Source organism: Hyla sarda, unplaced genomic scaffold (genome assembly GCF_029499605.1).
Source record: "Hyla sarda isolate aHylSar1 unplaced genomic scaffold, aHylSar1.hap1 scaffold_200, whole genome shotgun sequence".
Lineage (NCBI taxonomy): Eukaryota > Metazoa > Chordata > Amphibia > Anura > Hylidae > Hyla > Hyla sarda.
In genome coordinates this window covers 24,684-47,278 of record NW_026608660.1, presented here as the reverse complement: position 1 = coordinate 47,278, position 22,595 = coordinate 24,684, and the positions used below count along the sequence as shown (strand labels likewise).

Sequence of the window (22,595 nt, the reverse complement as noted above, 5' to 3'; positions counted from 1 at the left end):
CCAAATATGTGTGACATTTCTGCGACTTTAGCTTCTAGAGCATTTTTACAACATTATACATAGGTGCTGAATACATAAAAAGCGACTGTTCAGCGACAGACAAGTCGCATCGGCTGAAAGTAGGCCAGAATGTCAGTCCATGTTGGAGCAGGTTTAGATACAGTCTAAAGTATAGATCTCAAAGTCTGTGCACAGAATTTAGCAAGGGCCTCGCACCTTCTGATGCATCAGGTAGGTGCACAATAGCATAGCCTAACCCTCTGTACTTTGGTCTATATTGATGCGGGACATAGACAGCCAGCTGATGACCAATCCATTAGTGCAATGGATGGCTGGAAGCATTTGTCTTTGCCTTTGCAATACCACAGAAGCAATGCATGGTCAATGTACAGCAATGACACACCTGTGTGAACAGCCAGGAGACCCCCCCCCCCCCCCCCCATGTTATGTTACATAGTTACATAGTTAGTACGGTCGAAAAAAGACATATGTCCATCAAGTTCAACCAGGGAATTAAGGGGTAGGGGTGTGGCGCGATATTGGGGAAGGGATGAGATTTTATATTTCTTCATAAGCATTAATCTTATTTTGTCAATTAGGAACATTCAGCACCCACCCGCTATCAAGGCAGCTGCCTATCATGTCATGCCCTACCTGCACAGGTGTGCTGGCTACTCAAATGATCCAATTAAGGAGGCCATTTAGTCAGCAGCAGCAGAAGTCCTGTGCCTGGACGCTCCAACAGCGGCCAGACACAAGCAGAAGCAGCAGAAGCAGCAGCAGCAGCACCACCTTTTGTTTTTTGGCTGCAGCAGCAAGGCCCACAGGGCTGGCTAGCTGGCTAGCCAGCAAGCAGGTAGCAATGAAAGTAGGAATCTTTCTTTTTAACCCTGTAAGGGGGTGGTGCACTGTACCCGAAGATACTGCCATATCGGGTCAATGCATAGGGCGACGGAAGCAAGCTTCGAAATCGGCCCCCGTTCTCAAAAATCCATTTAATATATGGTCCCCAGATAGGGGACGTATCAGATATTAAACTGATAAGAACAGATACTACACTTGATCTTAGCCAAAAGGCCGAGAAGCGATAACCGTGAAAGGGGCGGGCCCAACAAGGTCCCCTTCATGGGCACTATCACTGCTTGCTGTCAGGGAGGCTGCCAGACAATTTTCCATGCACACTCTGGGCTGGGGGGCAGTCAACCACCAGTACACACAGCAGAACCTAAACCCATACCATTATTGCTAAGCAGCAAGACAGGGGCCCATTGCACTCCCACGGGGCCTTTTTAAATGCAATCCATAACCCGGATTTGCCAGGAACCCTTCTTACTCCTCCTACTTGCATGTGACACTGGGCTTAGGATCTGCATAGGAAACACACACACAAGCACACACCTACCTTTGTTGCCTGCAGATGCCTCCTTGGCTGTCCCCAAACGGTATCAAACCAACACCCACGGGAAGCTGTAAGCATAGAGGACATGCCTGCACCCCATTGGACTTACCTGTGTGGGTTAAATCCGGGTTATTTGACAACCTATGGCGGTGATGGTTCTGCTCAGGCAGAGCAGTGCTGATGCTCCTCATAAAGCTGTCGCTGCTGTGAAGGTTCTAGGTGACATCACAAATCCCTATGGTTACATACACAACAAAGCTGGGTTGTTGTTGTTTACACTCTGCAAGGCCTGTGGAAGTGAGTGACATCATAGCACTGTAGTTCTGAGGGTTCTAGATGGATGCAACAATCTCCTGTTGCTTCTATGAAGGCCATAATAGACGACATCACCAAACAGCTCCATAGTCACATACACAGCAAAGGAGAGATGTTGTTTACACCTAGTGATGTCAGTGGTATTGAGTGACATCACAGCACAGTGCTAAGGCTCCTGGGCCTGGACACAGCAGCGGCTGCAATATCTCAACGGAGAATACGTTTATATATATGTGTGTGTGTGCGCGTATATATATATATATATATATATATATATATATATATATATATTCTCCGCCGAAATCACTTTTAAACCCATTTCCACCTTTTTTTCCCTTCTCTTCCTCTTACTTTTTTTTCACGTTTTTTTACGTTTTTCTCCTTTTCGCCTCTTTTCTGGGCGTATTATTCTTCTTTTTCTTCTTTTTTTTCGTCTAATGCATACCCCATCAGTGCAGCAATGCTTATTCAATACCGCCAGCAGATGGAGACACTGGGGGATAATTTTCTAAGGATTTATACTGATTTTTCCTGTCTGAATTTGTCGCACAGAAAGTTGCAGGCCAAATATGTGTGACATTTCTGCGACTTTAGCTTCTAGAGCATTTTTACAACATTATACATAGGTGCTGAATACATAAAAAGCGACTGTTCAGCGACAGACAAGTCGCATCGGCTGAAAGTAGGCCAGAATGTCAGTCCATGTTGGAGCAGGTTTAGATACAGTCTAAAGTATAGATCTCAAAGTCTGTGCACAGAATTTAGCAAGGGCCTCGCACCTTCTGATGCATCAGGTAGGTGCACAATAGCATAGCCTAACCCTCTGTACTTTGGTCTATATTGATGCGGGACATAGACAGCCAGCTGATGACCAATCCATTAGTGCAATGGATGGCTGGAAGCATTTGTCTTTGCCTTTGCAATACCACAGAAGCAATGCATGGTCAATGTACAGCAATGACACACCTGTGTGAACAGCCAGGAGACCCCCCCCCCCCCCCCCCCCATGTTATGTTACATAGTTACATAGTTAGTACGGTCGAAAAAAGACATATGTCCATCAAGTTCAACCAGGGAATTAAGGGGTAGGGGTGTGGCGCGATATTGGGGAAGGGATGAGATTTTATATTTCTTCATAAGCATTAATCTTATTTTGTCAATTAGGAACATTCAGCACCCACCCGCTATCAAGGCAGCTGCCTATCATGTCATGCCCTACCTGCACAGGTGTGCTGGCTACTCAAATGATCCAATTAAGGAGGCCATTTAGTCAGCAGCAGCAGAAGTCCTGTGCCTGGACGCTCCAACAGCGGCCAGACACAAGCAGAAGCAGCAGAAGCAGCAGCAGCAGCACCACCTTTTGTTTTTTGGCTGCAGCAGCAAGGCCCACAGGGCTGGCTAGCTGGCTAGCCAGCAAGCAGGTAGCAATGAAAGTAGGAATCTTTCTTTTTAACCCTGTAAGGGGGTGGTGCACTGTACCCGAAGATACTGCCATATCGGGTCAATGCATAGGGCGACGGAAGCAAGCTTCGAAATCGGCCCCCGTTCTCAAAAATCCATTTAATATATGGTCCCCAGATAGGGGACGTATCAGATATTAAACTGATAAGAACAGATACTACACTTGATCTTAGCCAAAAGGCCGAGAAGCGATAACCGTGAAAGGGGCGGGCCCAACAAGGTCCCCTTCATGGGCACTATCACTGCTTGCTGTCAGGGAGGCTGCCAGACAATTTTCCATGCACACTCTGGGCTGGGGGGCAGTCAACCACCAGTACACACAGCAGAACCTAAACCCATACCATTATTGCTAAGCAGCAAGACAGGGGCCCATTGCACTCCCACGGGGCCTTTTTAAATGCAATCCATAACCCGGATTTGCCAGGAACCCTTCTTACTCCTCCTACTTGCATGTGACACTGGGCTTAGGATCTGCATAGGAAACACACACACAAGCACACACCTACCTTTGTTGCCTGCAGATGCCTCCTTGGCTGTCCCCAAACGGTATCAAACCAACACCCACGGGAAGCTGTAAGCATAGAGGACATGCCTGCACCCCATTGGACTTACCTGTGTGGGTTAAATCCGGGTTATTTGACAACCTATGGCGGTGATGGTTCTGCTCAGGCAGAGCAGTGCTGATGCTCCTCATAAAGCTGTCGCTGCTGTGAAGGTTCTAGGTGACATCACAAATCCCTATGGTTACATACACAACAAAGCTGGGTTGTTGTTGTTTACACTCTGCAAGGCCTGTGGAAGTGAGTGACATCATAGCACTGTAGTTCTGAGGGTTCTAGATGGATGCAACAATCTCCTGTTGCTTCTATGAAGGCCATAATAGACGACATCACCAAACAGCTCCATAGTCACATACACAGCAAAGGAGAGATGTTGTTTACACCTAGTGATGTCAGTGGTATTGAGTGACATCACAGCACAGTGCTAAGGCTCCTGGGCCTGGACACAGCAGCGGCTGCAATATCTCAACGGAGAATACGTTTATATATATGTGTGTGTGTGCGCGTATATATATATATATATATATATATATATATATATATATATATATATCTCCGCCGAAATCACTTTTAAACCCATTTCCACCTTTTTTTCCCTTCTCTTCCTCTTACTTTTTTTTCACGTTTTTTTACGTTTTTCTCCTTTTCGCCTCTTTTCTGGGCGTATTATTCTTCTTTTTCTTCTTTTTTTTCGTCTAATGCATACCCCATCAGTGCAGCAATGCTTATTCAATACCGCCAGCAGATGGAGACACTGGGGGATAATTTTCTAAGGATTTATACTGATTTTTCCTGTCTGAATTTGTCGCACAGAAAGTTGCAGGCCAAATATGTGTGACATTTCTGCGACTTTAGCTTCTAGAGCATTTTTACAACATTATACATAGGTGCTGAATACATAAAAAGCGACTGTTCAGCGACAGACAAGTCGCATCGGCTGAAAGTAGGCCAGAATGTCAGTCCATGTTGGAGCAGGTTTAGATACAGTCTAAAGTATAGATCTCAAAGTCTGTGCACAGAATTTAGCAAGGGCCTCGCACCTTCTGATGCATCAGGTAGGTGCACAATAGCATAGCCTAACCCTCTGTACTTTGGTCTATATTGATGCGGGACATAGACAGCCAGCTGATGACCAATCCATTAGTGCAATGGATGGCTGGAAGCATTTGTCTTTGCCTTTGCAATACCACAGAAGCAATGCATGGTCAATGTACAGCAATGACACACCTGTGTGAACAGCCAGGAGACCCCCCCCCCCCCCCCATGTTATGTTACATAGTTACATAGTTAGTACGGTCGAAAAAAGACATATGTCCATCAAGTTCAACCAGGGAATTAAGGGGTAGGGGTGTGGCGCGATATTGGGGAAGGGATGAGATTTTATATTTCTTCATAAGCATTAATCTTATTTTGTCAATTAGGAACATTCAGCACCCACCCGCTATCAAGGCAGCTGCCTATCATGTCATGCCCTACCTGCACAGGTGTGCTGGCTACTCAAATGATCCAATTAAGGAGGCCATTTAGTCAGCAGCAGCAGAAGTCCTGTGCCTGGACGCTCCAACAGCGGCCAGACACAAGCAGAAGCAGCAGAAGCAGCAGCAGCAGCACCACCTTTTGTTTTTTGGCTGCAGCAGCAAGGCCCACAGGGCTGGCTAGCTGGCTAGCCAGCAAGCAGGTAGCAATGAAAGTAGGAATCTTTCTTTTTAACCCTGTAAGGGGGTGGTGCACTGTACCCGAAGATACTGCCATATCGGGTCAATGCATAGGGCGACGGAAGCAAGCTTCGAAATCGGCCCCCGTTCTCAAAAATCCATTTAATATATGGTCCCCAGATAGGGGACGTATCAGATATTAAACTGATAAGAACAGATACTACACTTGATCTTAGCCAAAAGGCCGAGAAGCGATAACCGTGAAAGGGGCGGGCCCAACAAGGTCCCCTTCATGGGCACTATCACTGCTTGCTGTCAGGGAGGCTGCCAGACAATTTTCCATGCACACTCTGGGCTGGGGGGCAGTCAACCACCAGTACACACAGCAGAACCTAAACCCATACCATTATTGCTAAGCAGCAAGACAGGGGCCCATTGCACTCCCACGGGGCCTTTTTAAATGCAATCCATAACCCGGATTTGCCAGGAACCCTTCTTACTCCTCCTACTTGCATGTGACACTGGGCTTAGGATCTGCATAGGAAACACACACACAAGCACACACCTACCTTTGTTGCCTGCAGATGCCTCCTTGGCTGTCCCCAAACGGTATCAAACCAACACCCACGGGAAGCTGTAAGCATAGAGGACATGCCTGCACCCCATTGGACTTACCTGTGTGGGTTAAATCCGGGTTATTTGACAACCTATGGCGGTGATGGTTCTGCTCAGGCAGAGCAGTGCTGATGCTCCTCATAAAGCTGTCGCTGCTGTGAAGGTTCTAGGTGACATCACAAATCCCTATGGTTACATACACAACAAAGCTGGGTTGTTGTTGTTTACACTCTGCAAGGCCTGTGGAAGTGAGTGACATCATAGCACTGTAGTTCTGAGGGTTCTAGATGGATGCAACAATCTCCTGTTGCTTCTATGAAGGCCATAATAGACGACATCACCAAACAGCTCCATAGTCACATACACAGCAAAGGAGAGATGTTGTTTACACCTAGTGATGTCAGTGGTATTGAGTGACATCACAGCACAGTGCTAAGGCTCCTGGGCCTGGACACAGCAGCGGCTGCAATATCTCAACAGAGAATACGTTTATATATATGTGTGTGTGTGCGCGTATATATATATATATATATATATATATATATATATATATATATATTTCTCCGCCGAAATCACTTTTAAACCCATTTCCACCTTTTTTTCCCTTCTCTTCCTCTTACTTTTTTTTCACGTTTTTTTACGTTTTTCTCCTTTTCGCCTCTTTTCTGGGCGTATTATTCTTCTTTTTCTTCTTTTTTTTCGTCTAATGCATACCCCATCAGTGCAGCAATGCTTATTCAATACCGCCAGCAGATGGAGACACTGGGGGATAATTTTCTAAGGATTTATACTGATTTTTCCTGTCTGAATTTGTCGCACAGAAAGTTGCAGGCCAAATATGTGTGACATTTCTGCGACTTTAGCTTCTAGAGCATTTTTACAACATTATACATAGGTGCTGAATACATAAAAAGCGACTGTTCAGCGACAGACAAGTCGCATCGGCTGAAAGTAGGCCAGAATGTCAGTCCATGTTGGAGCAGGTTTAGATACAGTCTAAAGTATAGATCTCAAAGTCTGTGCACAGAATTTAGCAAGGGCCTCGCACCTTCTGATGCATCAGGTAGGTGCACAATAGCATAGCCTAACCCTCTGTACTTTGGTCTATATTGATGCGGGACATAGACAGCCAGCTGATGACCAATCCATTAGTGCAATGGATGGCTGGAAGCATTTGTCTTTGCCTTTGCAATACCACAGAAGCAATGCATGGTCAATGTACAGCAATGACACACCTGTGTGAACAGCCAGGAGACCCCCCCCCCCCCCCCCATGTTATGTTACATAGTTACATAGTTAGTACGGTCGAAAAAAGACATATGTCCATCAAGTTCAACCAGGGAATTAAGGGGTAGGGGTGTGGCGCGATATTGGGGAAGGGATGAGATTTTATATTTCTTCATAAGCATTAATCTTATTTTGTCAATTAGGAACATTCAGCACCCACCCGCTATCAAGGCAGCTGCCTATCATGTCATGCCCTACCTGCACAGGTGTGCTGGCTACTCAAATGATCCAATTAAGGAGGCCATTTAGTCAGCAGCAGCAGAAGTCCTGTGCCTGGACGCTCCAACAGCGGCCAGACACAAGCAGAAGCAGCAGAAGCAGCAGCAGCAGCACCACCTTTTGTTTTTTGGCTGCAGCAGCAAGGCCCACAGGGCTGGCTAGCTGGCTAGCCAGCAAGCAGGTAGCAATGAAAGTAGGAATCTTTCTTTTTAACCCTGTAAGGGGGTGGTGCACTGTACCCGAAGATACTGCCATATCGGGTCAATGCATAGGGCGACGGAAGCAAGCTTCGAAATCGGCCCCCGTTCTCAAAAATCCATTTAATATATGGTCCCCAGATAGGGGACGTATCAGATATTAAACTGATAAGAACAGATACTACACTTGATCTTAGCCAAAAGGCCGAGAAGCGATAACCGTGAAAGGGGCGGGCCCAACAAGGTCCCCTTCATGGGCACTATCACTGCTTGCTGTCAGGGAGGCTGCCAGACAATTTTCCATGCACACTCTGGGCTGGGGGGCAGTCAACCACCAGTACACACAGCAGAACCTAAACCCATACCATTATTGCTAAGCAGCAAGACAGGGGCCCATTGCACTCCCACGGGGCCTTTTTAAATGCAATCCATAACCCGGATTTGCCAGGAACCCTTCTTACTCCTCCTACTTGCATGTGACACTGGGCTTAGGATCTGCATAGGAAACACACACAAAAGCACACACCTACCTTTGTTGCCTGCAGATGCCTCCTTGGCTGTCCCCAAACGGTATCAAACCAACACCCACGGGAAGCTGTAAGCATAGAGGACATGCCTGCACCCCATTGGACTTACCTGTGTGGGTTAAATCCGGGTTATTTGACAACCTATGGCGGTGATGGTTCTGCTCAGGCAGAGCAGTGCTGATGCTCCTCATAAAGCTGTCGCTGCTGTGAAGGTTCTAGGTGACATCACAAATCCCTATGGTTACATACACAACAAAGCTGGGTTGTTGTTGTTTACACTCTGCAAGGCCTGTGGAAGTGAGTGACATCATAGCACTGTAGTTCTGAGGGTTCTAGATGGATGCAACAATCTCCTGTTGCTTCTATGAAGGCCATAATAGACGACATCACCAAACAGCTCCATAGTCACATACACAGCAAAGGAGAGATGTTGTTTACACCTAGTGATGTCAGTGGTATTGAGTGACATCACAGCACAGTGCTAAGGCTCCTGGGCCTGGACACAGCAGCGGCTGCAATATCTCAACGGAGAATACGTTTATATATATGTGTGTGTGTGCGCGTATATATATATATATATATATATATATATATATATATATATATTTCTCCGCCGAAATCACTTTTAAACCCATTTCCACCTTTTTTTCCCTTCTCTTCCTCTTACTTTTTTTTCACGTTTTTTTACGTTTTTCTCCTTTTCGCCTCTTTTCTGGGCGTATTATTCTTCTTTTTCTTCTTTTTTTTCGTCTAATGCATACCCCATCAGTGCAGCAATGCTTATTCAATACCGCCAGCAGATGGAGACACTGGGGGATAATTTTCTAAGGATTTATACTGATTTTTCCTGTCTGAATTTGTCGCACAGAAAGTTGCAGGCCAAATATGTGTGACATTTCTGCGACTTTAGCTTCTAGAGCATTTTTACAACATTATACATAGGTGCTGAATACATAAAAAGCGACTGTTCAGCGACAGACAAGTCGCATCGGCTGAAAGTAGGCCAGAATGTCAGTCCATGTTGGAGCAGGTTTAGATACAGTCTAAAGTATAGATCTCAAAGTCTGTGCACAGAATTTAGCAAGGGCCTCGCACCTTCTGATGCATCAGGTAGGTGCACAATAGCATAGCCTAACCCTCTGTACTTTGGTCTATATTGATGCGGGACATAGACAGCCAGCTGATGACCAATCCATTAGTGCAATGGATGGCTGGAAGCATTTGTCTTTGCCTTTGCAATACCACAGAAGCAATGCATGGTCAATGTACAGCAATGACACCCTGTGTGAACAGCCAGGAGACCCCCCCCCCCCCCCCCATGTTATGTTACATAGTTACATAGTTAGTACGGTCGAAAAAAGACATATGTCCATCAAGTTCAACCAGGGAATTAAGGGGTAGGGGTGTGGCGCGATATTGGGGAAGGGATGAGATTTTATATTTCTTCATAAGCATTAATCTTATTTTGTCAATTAGGAACATTCAGCACCCACCCGCTATCAAGGCAGCTGCCTATCATGTCATGCCCTACCTGCACAGGTGTGCTGGCTACTCAAATGATCCAATTAAGGAGGCCATTTAGTCAGCAGCAGCAGAAGTCCTGTGCCTGGACGCTCCAACAGCGGCCAGACACAAGCAGAAGCAGCAGAAGCAGCAGCAGCAGCACCACCTTTTGTTTTTTGGCTGCAGCAGCAAGGCCCACAGGGCTGGCTAGCTGGCTAGCCAGCAAGCAGGTAGCAATGAAAGTAGGAATCTTTCTTTTTAACCCTGTAAGGGGGTGGTGCACTGTACCCGAAGATACTGCCATATCGGGTCAATGCATAGGGCGACGGAAGCAAGCTTCGAAATCGGCCCCCGTTCTCAAAAATCCATTTAATATATGGTCCCCAGATAGGGGACGTATCAGATATTAAACTGATAAGAACAGATACTACACTTGATCTTAGCCAAAAGGCCGAGAAGCGATAACCGTGAAAGGGGCGGGCCCAACAAGGTCCCCTTCATGGGCACTATCACTGCTTGCTGTCAGGGAGGCTGCCAGACAATTTTCCATGCACACTCTGGGCTGGGGGGCAGTCAACCACCAGTACACACAGCAGAACCTAAACCCATACCATTATTGCTAAGCAGCAAGACAGGGGCCCATTGCACTCCCACGGGGCCTTTTTAAATGCAATCCATAACCCGGATTTGCCAGGAACCCTTCTTACTCCTCCTACTTGCATGTGACACTGGGCTTAGGATCTGCATAGGAAACACACACACAAGCACACACCTACCTTTGTTGCCTGCAGATGCCTCCTTGGCTGTCCCCAAACGGTATCAAACCAACACCCACGGGAAGCTGTAAGCATAGAGGACATGCCTGCACCCCATTGGACTTACCTGTGTGGGTTAAATCCGGGTTATTTGACAACCTATGGCGGTGATGGTTCTGCTCAGGCAGAGCAGTGCTGATGCTCCTCATAAAGCTGTCGCTGCTGTGAAGGTTCTAGGTGACATCACAAATCCCTATGGTTACATACACAACAAAGCTGGGTTGTTGTTGTTTACACTCTGCAAGGCCTGTGGAAGTGAGTGACATCATAGCACTGTAGTTCTGAGGGTTCTAGATGGATGCAACAATCTCCTGTTGCTTCTATGAAGGCCATAATAGACGACATCACCAAACAGCTCCATAGTCACATACACAGCAAAGGAGAGATGTTGTTTACACCTAGTGATGTCAGTGGTATTGAGTGACATCACAGCACAGTGCTAAGGCTCCTGGGCCTGGACACAGCAGCGGCTGCAATATCTCAACAGAGAATACGTTTATATATATGTGTGTGTGTGCGCGTATATATATATATATATATATATATATATATATATATATATATATTTCTCCGCCGAAATCACTTTTAAACCCATTTCCACCTTTTTTTCCCTTCTCTTCCTCTTACTTTTTTTTCACGTTTTTTTACGTTTTTCTCCTTTTCGCCTCTTTTCTGGGCGTATTATTCTTCTTTTTCTTCTTTTTTTTCGTCTAATGCATACCCCATCAGTGCAGCAATGCTTATTCAATACCGCCAGCAGATGGAGACACTGGGGGATAATTTTCTAAGGATTTATACTGATTTTTCCTGTCTGAATTTGTCGCACAGAAAGTTGCAGGCCAAATATGTGTGACATTTCTGCGACTTTAGCTTCTAGAGCATTTTTACAACATTATACATAGGTGCTGAATACATAAAAAGCGACTGTTCAGCGACAGACAAGTCGCATCGGCTGAAAGTAGGCCAGAATGTCAGTCCATGTTGGAGCAGGTTTAGATACAGTCTAAAGTATAGATCTCAAAGTCTGTGCACAGAATTTAGCAAGGGCCTCGCACCTTCTGATGCATCAGGTAGGTGCACAATAGCATAGCCTAACCCTCTGTACTTTGGTCTATATTGATGCGGGACATAGACAGCCAGCTGATGACCAATCCATTAGTGCAATGGATGGCTGGAAGCATTTGTCTTTGCCTTTGCAATACCACAGAAGCAATGCATGGTCAATGTACAGCAATGACACACCTGTGTGAACAGCCAGGAGACCCCCCCCCCCCCCCCCATGTTATGTTACATAGTTACATAGTTAGTACGGTCGAAAAAAGACATATGTCCATCAAGTTCAACCAGGGAATTAAGGGGTAGGGGTGTGGCGCGATATTGGGGAAGGGATGAGATTTTATATTTCTTCATAAGCATTAATCTTATTTTGTCAATTAGGAACATTCAGCACCCACCCGCTATCAAGGCAGCTGCCTATCATGTCATGCCCTACCTGCACAGGTGTGCTGGCTACTCAAATGATCCAATTAAGGAGGCCATTTAGTCAGCAGCAGCAGAAGTCCTGTGCCTGGACGCTCCAACAGCGGCCAGACACAAGCAGAAGCAGCAGAAGCAGCAGCAGCAGCACCACCTTTTGTTTTTTGGCTGCAGCAGCAAGGCCCACAGGGCTGGCTAGCTGGCTAGCCAGCAAGCAGGTAGCAATGAAAGTAGGAATCTTTCTTTTTAACCCTGTAAGGGGGTGGTGCACTGTACCCGAAGATACTGCCATATCGGGTCAATGCATAGGGCGACGGAAGCAAGCTTCGAAATCGGCCCCCGTTCTCAAAAATCCATTTAATATATGGTCCCCAGATAGGGGACGTATCAGATATTAAACTGATAAGAACAGATACTACACTTGATCTTAGCCAAAAGGCCGAGAAGCGATAACCGTGAAAGGGGCGGGCCCAACAAGGTCCCCTTCATGGGCACTATCACTGCTTGCTGTCAGGGAGGCTGCCAGACAATTTTCCATGCACACTCTGGGCTGGGGGGCAGTCAACCACCAGTACACACAGCAGAACCTAAACCCATACCATTATTGCTAAGCAGCAAGACAGGGGCCCATTGCACTCCCACGGGGCCTTTTTAAATGCAATCCATAACCCGGATTTGCCAGGAACCCTTCTTACTCCTCCTACTTGCATGTGACACTGGGCTTAGGATCTGCATAGGAAACACACACAAAAGCACACACCTACCTTTGTTGCCTGCAGATGCCTCCTTGGCTGTCCCCAAACGGTATCAAACCAACACCCACGGGAAGCTGTAAGCATAGAGGACATGCCTGCACCCCATTGGACTTACCTGTGTGGGTTAAATCCGGGTTATTTGACAACCTATGGCGGTGATGGTTCTGCTCAGGCAGAGCAGTGCTGATGCTCCTCATAAAGCTGTCGCTGCTGTGAAGGTTCTAGGTGACATCACAAATCCCTATGGTTACATACACAACAAAGCTGGGTTGTTGTTGTTTACACTCTGCAAGGCCTGTGGAAGTGAGTGACATCATAGCACTGTAGTTCTGAGGGTTCTAGATGGATGCAACAATCTCCTGTTGCTTCTATGAAGGCCATAATAGACGACATCACCAAACAGCTCCATAGTCACATACACAGCAAAGGAGAGATGTTGTTTACACCTAGTGATGTCAGTGGTATTGAGTGACATCACAGCACAGTGCTAAGGCTCCTGGGCCTGGACACAGCAGCGGCTGCAATATCTCAACGGAGAATACGTTTATATATATGTGTGTGTGTGCGCGTATATATATATATATATATATATATATATATATATATATATATTCTCCGCCGAAATCACTTTTAAACCCATTTCCACCTTTTTTTCCCTTCTCTTCCTCTTACTTTTTTTTCACGTTTTTTTACGTTTTTCTCCTTTTCGCCTCTTTTCTGGGCGTATTATTCTTCTTTTTCTTCTTTTTTTTCGTCTAATGCATACCCCATCAGTGCAGCAATGCTTATTCAATACCGCCAGCAGATGGAGACACTGGGGGATAATTTTCTAAGGATTTATACTGATTTTTCCTGTCTGAATTTGTCGCACAGAAAGTTGCAGGCCAAATATGTGTGACATTTCTGCGACTTTAGCTTCTAGAGCATTTTTACAACATTATACATAGGTGCTGAATACATAAAAAGCGACTGTTCAGCGACAGACAAGTCGCATCGGCTGAAAGTAGGCCAGAATGTCAGTCCATGTTGGAGCAGGTTTAGATACAGTCTAAAGTATAGATCTCAAAGTCTGTGCACAGAATTTAGCAAGGGCCTCGCACCTTCTGATGCATCAGGTAGGTGCACAATAGCATAGCCTAACCCTCTGTACTTTGGTCTATATTGATGCGGGACATAGACAGCCAGCTGATGACCAATCCATTAGTGCAATGGATGGCTGGAAGCATTTGTCTTTGCCTTTGCAATACCACAGAAGCAATGCATGGTCAATGTACAGCAATGACACACCTGTGTGAACAGCCAGGAGACCCCCCCCCCCCCCCCCATGTTATGTTACATAGTTACATAGTTAGTACGGTCGAAAAAAGACATATGTCCATCAAGTTCAACCAGGGAATTAAGGGGTAGGGGTGTGGCGCGATATTGGGGAAGGGATGAGATTTTATATTTCTTCATAAGCATTAATCTTATTTTGTCAATTAGGAACATTCAGCACCCACCCGCTATCAAGGCAGCTGCCTATCATGTCATGCCCTACCTGCACAGGTGTGCTGGCTACTCAAATGATCCAATTAAGGAGGCCATTTAGTCAGCAGCAGCAGAAGTCCTGTGCCTGGACGCTCCAACAGCGGCCAGACACAAGCAGAAGCAGCAGAAGCAGCAGCAGCAGCACCACCTTTTGTTTTTTGGCTGCAGCAGCAAGGCCCACAGGGCTGGCTAGCTGGCTAGCCAGCAAGCAGGTAGCAATGAAAGTAGGAATCTTTCTTTTTAACCCTGTAAGGGGGTGGTGCACTGTACCCGAAGATACTGCCATATCGGGTCAATGCATAGGGCGACGGAAGCAAGCTTCGAAATCGGCCCCCGTTCTCAAAAATCCATTTAATATATGGTCCCCAGATAGGGGACGTATCAGATATTAAACTGATAAGAACAGATACTACACTTGATCTTAGCCAAAAGGCCGAGAAGCGATAACCGTGAAAGGGGCGGGCCCAACAAGGTCCCCTTCATGGGCACTATCACTGCTTGCTGTCAGGGAGGCTGCCAGACAATTTTCCATGCACACTCTGGGCTGGGGGGCAGTCAACCACCAGTACACACAGCAGAACCTAAACCCATACCATTATTGCTAAGCAGCAAGACAGGGGCCCATTGCACTCCCACGGGGCCTTTTTAAATGCAATCCATAACCCGGATTTGCCAGGAACCCTTCTTACTCCTCCTACTTGCATGTGACACTGGGCTTAGGATCTGCATAGGAAACACACACACAAGCACACACCTACCTTTGTTGCCTGCAGATGCCTCCTTGGCTGTCCCCAAACGGTATCAAACCAACACCCACGGGAAGCTGTAAGCATAGAGGACATGCCTGCACCCCATTGGACTTACCTGTGTGGGTTAAATCCGGGTTATTTGACAACCTATGGCGGTGATGGTTCTGCTCAGGCAGAGCAGTGCTGATGCTCCTCATAAAGCTGTCGCTGCTGTGAAGGTTCTAGGTGACATCACAAATCCCTATGGTTACATACACAACAAAGCTGGGTTGTTGTTGTTTACACTCTGCAAGGCCTGTGGAAGTGAGTGACATCATAGCACTGTAGTTCTGAGGGTTCTAGATGGATGCAACAATCTCCTGTTGCTTCTATGAAGGCCATAATAGACGACATCACCAAACAGCTCCATAGTCACATACACAGCAAAGGAGAGATGTTGTTTACACCTAGTGATGTCAGTGGTATTGAGTGACATCACAGCACAGTGCTAAGGCTCCTGGGCCTGGACACAGCAGCGGCTGCAATATCTCAACGGAGAATACGTTTATATATATGTGTGTGTGTGCGCGTATATATATATATATATATATATATATATATATATATTTCTCCGCCGAAATCACTTTTAAACCCATTTCCACCTTTTTTTCCCTTCTCTTCCTCTTACTTTTTTTTCACGTTTTTTTACGTTTTTCTCCTTTTCGCCTCTTTTCTGGGCGTATTATTCTTCTTTTTCTTCTTTTTTTTCGTCTAATGCATACCCCATCAGTGCAGCAATGCTTATTCAATACCGCCAGCAGATGGAGACACTGGGGGATAATTTTCTAAGGATTTATACTGATTTTTCCTGTCTGAATTTGTCGCACAGAAAGTTGCAGGCCAAATATGTGTGACATTTCTGCGACTTTAGCTTCTAGAGCATTTTTACAACATTATACATAGGTGCTGAATACATAAAAAGCGACTGTTCAGCGACAGACAAGTCGCATCGGCTGAAAGTAGGCCAGAATGTCAGTCCATGTTGGAGCAGGTTTAGATACAGTCTAAAGTATAGATCTCAAAGTCTGTGCACAGAATTTAGCAAGGGCCTCGCACCTTCTGATGCCTCAGGTAGGTGCACAATAGCATAGCCTAACCCTCTGTACTTTGGTCTATATTGATGCGGGACATAGACAGCCAGCTGATGACCAATCCATTAGTGCAATGGATGGCTGGAAGCATTTGTCTTTGCCTTTGCAATACCACAGAAGCAATGCATGGTCAATGTACAGCAATGACACACCTGTGTGAACAGCCAGGAGACCCCCCCCCCCCCCCCATGTTATGTTACATAGTTACATAGTTAGTACGGTCGAAAAAAGACATATGTCCATCAAGTTCAACCAGGGAATTAAGGGGTAGGGGTGTGGCGCGATATTGGGGAAGGGATGAGATTTTATATTTCTTCATAAGCATTAATCTTATTTTGTCAATTAGGAACATTCAGCACCCACCCGCTATCAAGGCAGCTGCCTATCATGTCATGCCCTACCTGCACAGGTGTGCTGGCTACTCAAATGATCCAATTAAGGAGGCCATTTAGTCAGCAGCAGCAGAAGTCCTGTGCCTGGACGCTCCAACAGCGGCCAGACAAGCAGAAGCAGCAGAAGCAGCAGCAGCAGCACCACCTTTTGTTTTTTGGCTGCAGCAGCAAGGCCCACAGGGCTGGCTAGCTGGCTAGCCAGCAAGCAGGTAGCAATGAAAGTAGGAATCTTTCTTTTTAACCCTGTAAGGGGGTGGTGCACTGTACCCGAAGATACTGCCATATCGGGTCAATGCATAGGGCGACGGAAGCAAGCTTCGAAATCGTCTCAAAAATCCATTTAATATATGGTCCCCAGATAGGGGACGTATCAGATATTAAACTGATAAGAACAGATACTACACTTGATCTTAGCCAAAAGGCCGAGAAGCGATAACCGTGAAAGGGGCGGGCCCAACAAGGTCCCCTTCATGGGCACTATCACTGCTTGCTGTCAGGGAGGCTGCCAGACAATTTTCCATGCACACTCTGGGCTGGGGGGCAGTCAACCACCAGTACACACAGCAGAACCTAAACCCATACCATTATTGCTAAGCAGCAAGACAGGGGCCCATTGCACTCCCACGGGGCCTTTTTAAATGCAATCCATAACCCGGATTTGCCAGGAACCCTTCTTACTCCTCCTACTTGCATGTGACACTGGGCTTAGGATCTGCATAGGAAACACACACACAAGCACACACCTACCTTTGTTGCCTGCAGATGCCTCCTTGGCTGTCCCCAAACGGTATCAAACCAACACCCACGGGAAGCTGTAAGCATAGAGGACATGCCTGCACCCCATTGGACTTACCTGTGTGGGTTAAATCCGGGTTATTTGACAACCTATGGCGGTGATGGTTCTGCTCAGGCAGAGCAGTGCTGATGCTCCTCATAAAGCTGTCGCTGCTGTGAAGGTTCTAGGTGACATCACAAATCCCTATGGTTACATACACAACAAAGCTGGGTTGTTGTTGTTTACACTCTGCAAGGCCTGTGGAAGTGAGTGACATCATAGCACTGTAGTTCTGAGGGTTCTAGATGGATGCAACAATCTCCTGTTGCTTCTATGAAGGCCATAATAGACGACATCACCAAACAGCTCCATAGTCACATACACAGCAAAGGAGAGATGTTGTTTACACCTAGTGATGTCAGTGGTATTGAGTGACATCACAGCACAGTGCTAAGGCTCCTGGGCCTGGACACAGCAGCGGCTGCAATATCTCAACGGAGAATACGTTTATATATATGTGTGTGTGTGCGCGTATATATATATATATATATATATATATATATATATATATATTCTCCGCCGAAATCACTTTTAAACCCATTTCCACCTTTTTTTCCCTTCTCTTCCTCTTACTTTTTTTTCACGTTTTTTTACGTTTTTCTCCTTTTCGCCTCTTTTCTGGGCGTATTATTCTTCTTTTTCTTCTTTTTTTTCGTCTAATGCATACCCCATCAGTGCAGCAATGCTTATTCAATACCGCCAGCAGATGGAGACACTGGGGGATAATTTTCTAAGGATTTATACTGATTTTTCCTGTCTGAATTTGTCGCACAGAAAGTTGCAGGCCAAATATGTGTGACATTTCTGCGACTTTAGCTTCTAGAGCATTTTTACAACATTATACATAGGTGCTGAATACATAAAAAGCGACTGTTCAGCGACAGACAAGTCGCATCGGCTGAAAGTAGGCCAGAATGTCAGTCCATGTTGGAGCAGGTTTAGATACAGTCTAAAGTATAGATCTCAAAGTCTGTGCACAGAATTTAGCAAGGGCCTCGCACCTTCTGATGCATCAGGTAGGTGCACAATAGCATAGCCTAACCCTCTGTACTTTGGTCTATATTGATGCGGGACATAGACAGCCAGCTGATGACCAATCCATTAGTGCAATGGATGGCTGGAAGCATTTGTCTTTGCCTTTGCAATACCACAGAAGCAATGCATGGTCAATGTACAGCAATGACACACCTGTGTGAACAGCCAGGAGACCCCCCCCCCCCCCCCCCCATGTTATGTTACATAGTTACATAGTTAGTACGGTCGAAAAAAGACATATGTCCATCAAGTTCAACCAGGGAATTAAGGGGTAGGGGTGTGGCGCGATATTGGGGAAGGGATGAGATTTTATATTTCTTCATAAGCATTAATCTTATTTTGTCAATTAGGAACATTCAGCACCCACCCGCTATCAAGGCAGCTGCCTATCATGTCATGCCCTACCTGCACAGGTGTGCTGGCTACTCAAATGATCCAATTAAGGAGGCCATTTAGTCAGCAGCAGCAGAAGTCCTGTGCCTGGACGCTCCAACAGCGGCCAGACACAAGCAGAAGCAGCAGAAGCAGCAGCAGCAGCACCACCTTTTGTTTTTTGGCTGCAGCAGCAAGGCCCACAGGGCTGGCTAGCTGGCTAGCCAGCAAGCAGGTAGCAATGAAAGTAGGAATCTTTCTTTTTAACCCTGTAAGGGGGTGGTGCACTGTACCCGAAGATACTGCCATATCGGGTCAATGCATAGGGCGACGGAAGCAAGCTTCGAAATCGGCCCCCGTTCTCAAAAATCCATTTAATATATGGTCCCCAGATAGGGGACGTATCAGATATTAAACTGATAAGAACAGATACTACACTTGATCTTAGCCAAAAGGCCGAGAAGCGATAACCGTGAAAGGGGCGGGCCCAACAAGGTCCCCTTCATGGGCACTATCACTGCTTGCTGTCAGGGAGGCTGCCAGACAATTTTCCATGCACACTCTGGGCTGGGGGGCAGTCAACCACCAGTACACACAGCAGAACCTAAACCCATACCATTATTGCTAAGCAGCAAGACAGGGGCCCATTGCACTCCCACGGGGCCTTTTTAAATGCAATCCATAACCCGGATTTGCCAGGAACCCTTCTTACTCCTCCTACTTGCATGTGACACTGGGCTTAGGATCTGCATAGGAAACACACACACAAGCACACACCTACCTTTGTTGCCTGCAGATGCCTCCTTGGCTGTCCCCAAACGGTATCAAACCAACACCCACGGGAAGCTGTAAGCATAGAGGACATGCCTGCACCCCATTGGACTTACCTGTGTGGGTTAAATCCGGGTTATTTGACAACCTATGGCGGTGATGGTTCTGCTCAGGCAGAGCAGTGCTGATGCTCCTCATAAAGCTGTCGCTGCTGTGAAGGTTCTAGGTGACATCACAAATCCCTATGGTTACATACACAACAAAGCTGGGTTGTTGTTGTTTACACTCTGCAAGGCCTGTGGAAGTGAGTGACATCATAGCACTGTAGTTCTGAGGGTTCTAGATGGATGCAACAATCTCCTGTTGCTTCTATGAAGGCCATAATAGACGACATCACCAAACAGCTCCATAGTCACATACACAGCAAAGGAGAGATGTTGTTTACACCTAGTGATGTCAGTGGTATTGAGTGACATCACAGCACAGTGCTAAGGCTCCTGGGCCTGGACACAGCAGCGGCTGCAATATCTCAACGGAGAATACGTTTATATATATGTGTGTGTGTGCGCGTATATATATATATATATATATATATATATATATATATATATATATATATATTCTCCGCCGAAATCACTTTTAAACCCATTTCCACCTTTTTTTCCCTTCTCTTCCTCTTACTTTTTTTTCACGTTTTTTTACGTTTTTCTCCTTTTCGCCTCTTTTCTGGGCGTATTATTCTTCTTTTTCTTCTTTTTTTTCGTCTAATGCATACCCCATCAGTGCAGCAATGCTTATTCAATACCGCCAGCAGATGGAGACACTGGGGGATAATTTTCTAAGGATTTATACTGATTTTTCCTGTCTGAATTTGTCGCACAGAAAGTTGCAGGCCAAATATGTGTGACATTTCTGCGACTTTAGCTTCTAGAGCATTTTTACAACATTATACATAGGTGCTGAATACATAAAAAGCGACTGTTCAGCGACAGACAAGTCGCATCGGCTGAAAGTAGGCCAGAATGTCAGTCCATGTTGGAGCAGGTTTAGATACAGTCTAAAGTATAGATCTCAAAGTCTGTGCACAGAATTTAGCAAGGGCCTCGCACCTTCTGATGCATCAGGTAGGTGCACAATAGCATAGCCTAACCCTCTGTACTTTGGTCTATATTGATGCGGGACATAGACAGCCAGCTGATGACCAATCCATTAGTGCAATGGATGGCTGGAAGCATTTGTCTTTGCCTTTGCAATACCACAGAAGCAATGCATGGTCAATGTACAGCAATGACACACCTGTGTGAACAGCCAGGAGACCCCCCCCCCCATGTTATGTTACATAGTTACATAGTTAGTACGGTCGAAAAAAGACATATGTCCATCAAGTTCAACCAGGGAATTAAGGGGTAGGGGTGTGGCGCGATATTGGGGAAGGGATGAGATTTTATATTTCTTCATAAGCATTAATCTTATTTTGTCAATTAGGAACATTCAGCACCCACCCGCTATCAAGGCAGCTGCCTATCATGTCATGCCCTACCTGCACAGGTGTGCTGGCTACTCAAATGATCCAATTAAGGAGGCCATTTAGTCAGCAGCAGCAGAAGTCCTGTGCCTGGACGCTCCAACAGCGGCCAGACACAAGCAGAAGCAGCAGAAGCAGCAGCAGCAGCACCACCTTTTGTTGTTTGGCTGCAGCAGCAAGGCCCACAGGGCTGGCTAGCTGGCTAGCCAGCAAGCAGGTAGCAATGAAAGTAGGAATCTTTCTTTTTAACCCTGTAAGGGGGTGGTGCACTGTACCCGAAGATACTGCCATATCGGGTCAATGCATAGGGCGACGGAAGCAAGCTTCGAAATCGGCCCCCGTTCTCAAAAATCCATTTAATATATGGTCCCCAGATAGGGGACGTATCAGATATTAAACTGATAAGAACAGATACTACACTTGATCTTAGCCAAAAGGCCGAGAAGCGATAACCGTGAAAGGGGCGGGCCCAACAAGGTCCCCTTCATGGGCACTATCACTGCTTGCTGTCAGGGAGGCTGCCAGACAATTTTCCATGCACACTCTGGGCTGGGGGGCAGTCAACCACCAGTACACACAGCAGAACCTAAACCCATACCATTATTGCTAAGCAGCAAGACAGGGGCCCATTGCACTCCCACGGGGCCTTTTTAAATGCAATCCATAACCCGGATTTGCCAGGAACCCTTCTTACTCCTCCTACTTGCATGTGACACTGGGCTTAGGATCTGCATAGGAAACACACACACAAGCACACACCTACCTTTGTTGCCTGCAGATGCCTCCTTGGCTGTCCCCAAACGGTATCAAACCAACACCCACGGGAAGCTGTAAGCATAGAGGACATGCCTGCACCCCATTGGACTTACCTGTGTGGGTTAAATCCGGGTTATTTGACAACCTATGGCGGTGATGGTTCTGCTCAGGCAGAGCAGTGCTGATGCTCCTCATAAAGCTGTCGCTGCTGTGAAGGTTCTAGGTGACATCACAAATCCCTATGGTTACATACACAACAAAGCTGGGTTGTTGTTGTTTACACTCTGCAAGGCCTGTGGAAGTGAGTGACATCATAGCACTGTAGTTCTGAGGGTTCTAGATGGATGCAACAATCTCCTGTTGCTTCTATGAAGGCCATAATAGACGACATCACCAAACAGCTCCATAGTCACATACACAGCAAAGGAGAGATGTTGTTTACACCTAGTGATGTCAGTGGTATTGAGTGACATCACAGCACAGTGCTAAGGCTCCTGGGCCTGGACACAGCAGCGGCTGCAATATCTCAACGGAGAATACGTTTATATATATGTGTGTGTGTGCGCGTATATATATATATATATATATATATATATATATATATATATATATATTCTCCGCCGAAATCACTTTTAAACCCATTTCCACCTTTTTTTCCCTTCTCTTCCTCTTACTTTTTTTTCACGTTTTTTTACGTTTTTCTCCTTTTCGCCTCTTTT

General features: G+C 46.1%; 10 non-coding genes across 10 annotated transcripts; all 10 read right to left on the bottom strand.

Moving 5' to 3' along the window:
- Positions 1-898: 898 nt before the first annotated feature.
- On the bottom strand, positions 899-1,089 carry LOC130317593 (U2 spliceosomal RNA). The gene has a single exon (XR_008864684.1). It is a non-coding gene; the product is annotated as a U2 spliceosomal RNA (small nuclear RNA).
- Positions 1,090-3,177: 2,088 nt separating this feature from the next.
- On the bottom strand, positions 3,178-3,368 carry LOC130317592 (U2 spliceosomal RNA). Its single transcript, XR_008864683.1, has one exon. It is a non-coding gene; the product is annotated as a U2 spliceosomal RNA (small nuclear RNA).
- A 2,087-nt stretch (positions 3,369-5,455) lies between these two features.
- LOC130317591 (U2 spliceosomal RNA) lies at positions 5,456-5,646 on the bottom strand. The gene has a single exon (XR_008864682.1). It is a non-coding gene; the product is annotated as a U2 spliceosomal RNA (small nuclear RNA).
- A 2,088-nt stretch (positions 5,647-7,734) lies between these two features.
- On the bottom strand, positions 7,735-7,925 carry LOC130317590 (U2 spliceosomal RNA). Its single transcript, XR_008864681.1, has one exon. It is a non-coding gene; the product is annotated as a U2 spliceosomal RNA (small nuclear RNA).
- A 2,085-nt stretch (positions 7,926-10,010) lies between these two features.
- LOC130317589 (U2 spliceosomal RNA) lies at positions 10,011-10,201 on the bottom strand. Its single transcript, XR_008864680.1, has one exon. It is a non-coding gene; the product is annotated as a U2 spliceosomal RNA (small nuclear RNA).
- Positions 10,202-12,289: 2,088 nt separating this feature from the next.
- LOC130317587 (U2 spliceosomal RNA) lies at positions 12,290-12,480 on the bottom strand. Its single transcript, XR_008864679.1, has one exon. It is a non-coding gene; the product is annotated as a U2 spliceosomal RNA (small nuclear RNA).
- A 2,085-nt stretch (positions 12,481-14,565) lies between these two features.
- On the bottom strand, positions 14,566-14,756 carry LOC130317583 (U2 spliceosomal RNA). The gene has a single exon (XR_008864678.1). It is a non-coding gene; the product is annotated as a U2 spliceosomal RNA (small nuclear RNA).
- Positions 14,757-16,833: 2,077 nt separating this feature from the next.
- On the bottom strand, positions 16,834-17,016 carry LOC130317562 (U2 spliceosomal RNA). Its single transcript, XR_008864666.1, has one exon. It is a non-coding gene; the product is annotated as a U2 spliceosomal RNA (small nuclear RNA).
- Positions 17,017-19,101: 2,085 nt separating this feature from the next.
- On the bottom strand, positions 19,102-19,292 carry LOC130317571 (U2 spliceosomal RNA). The gene has a single exon (XR_008864673.1). It is a non-coding gene; the product is annotated as a U2 spliceosomal RNA (small nuclear RNA).
- A 2,087-nt stretch (positions 19,293-21,379) lies between these two features.
- Positions 21,380-21,570, bottom strand: LOC130317559 (U2 spliceosomal RNA). The gene has a single exon (XR_008864663.1). It is a non-coding gene; the product is annotated as a U2 spliceosomal RNA (small nuclear RNA).
- Between the last annotated feature and the right edge of the window lie 1,025 nt (positions 21,571-22,595).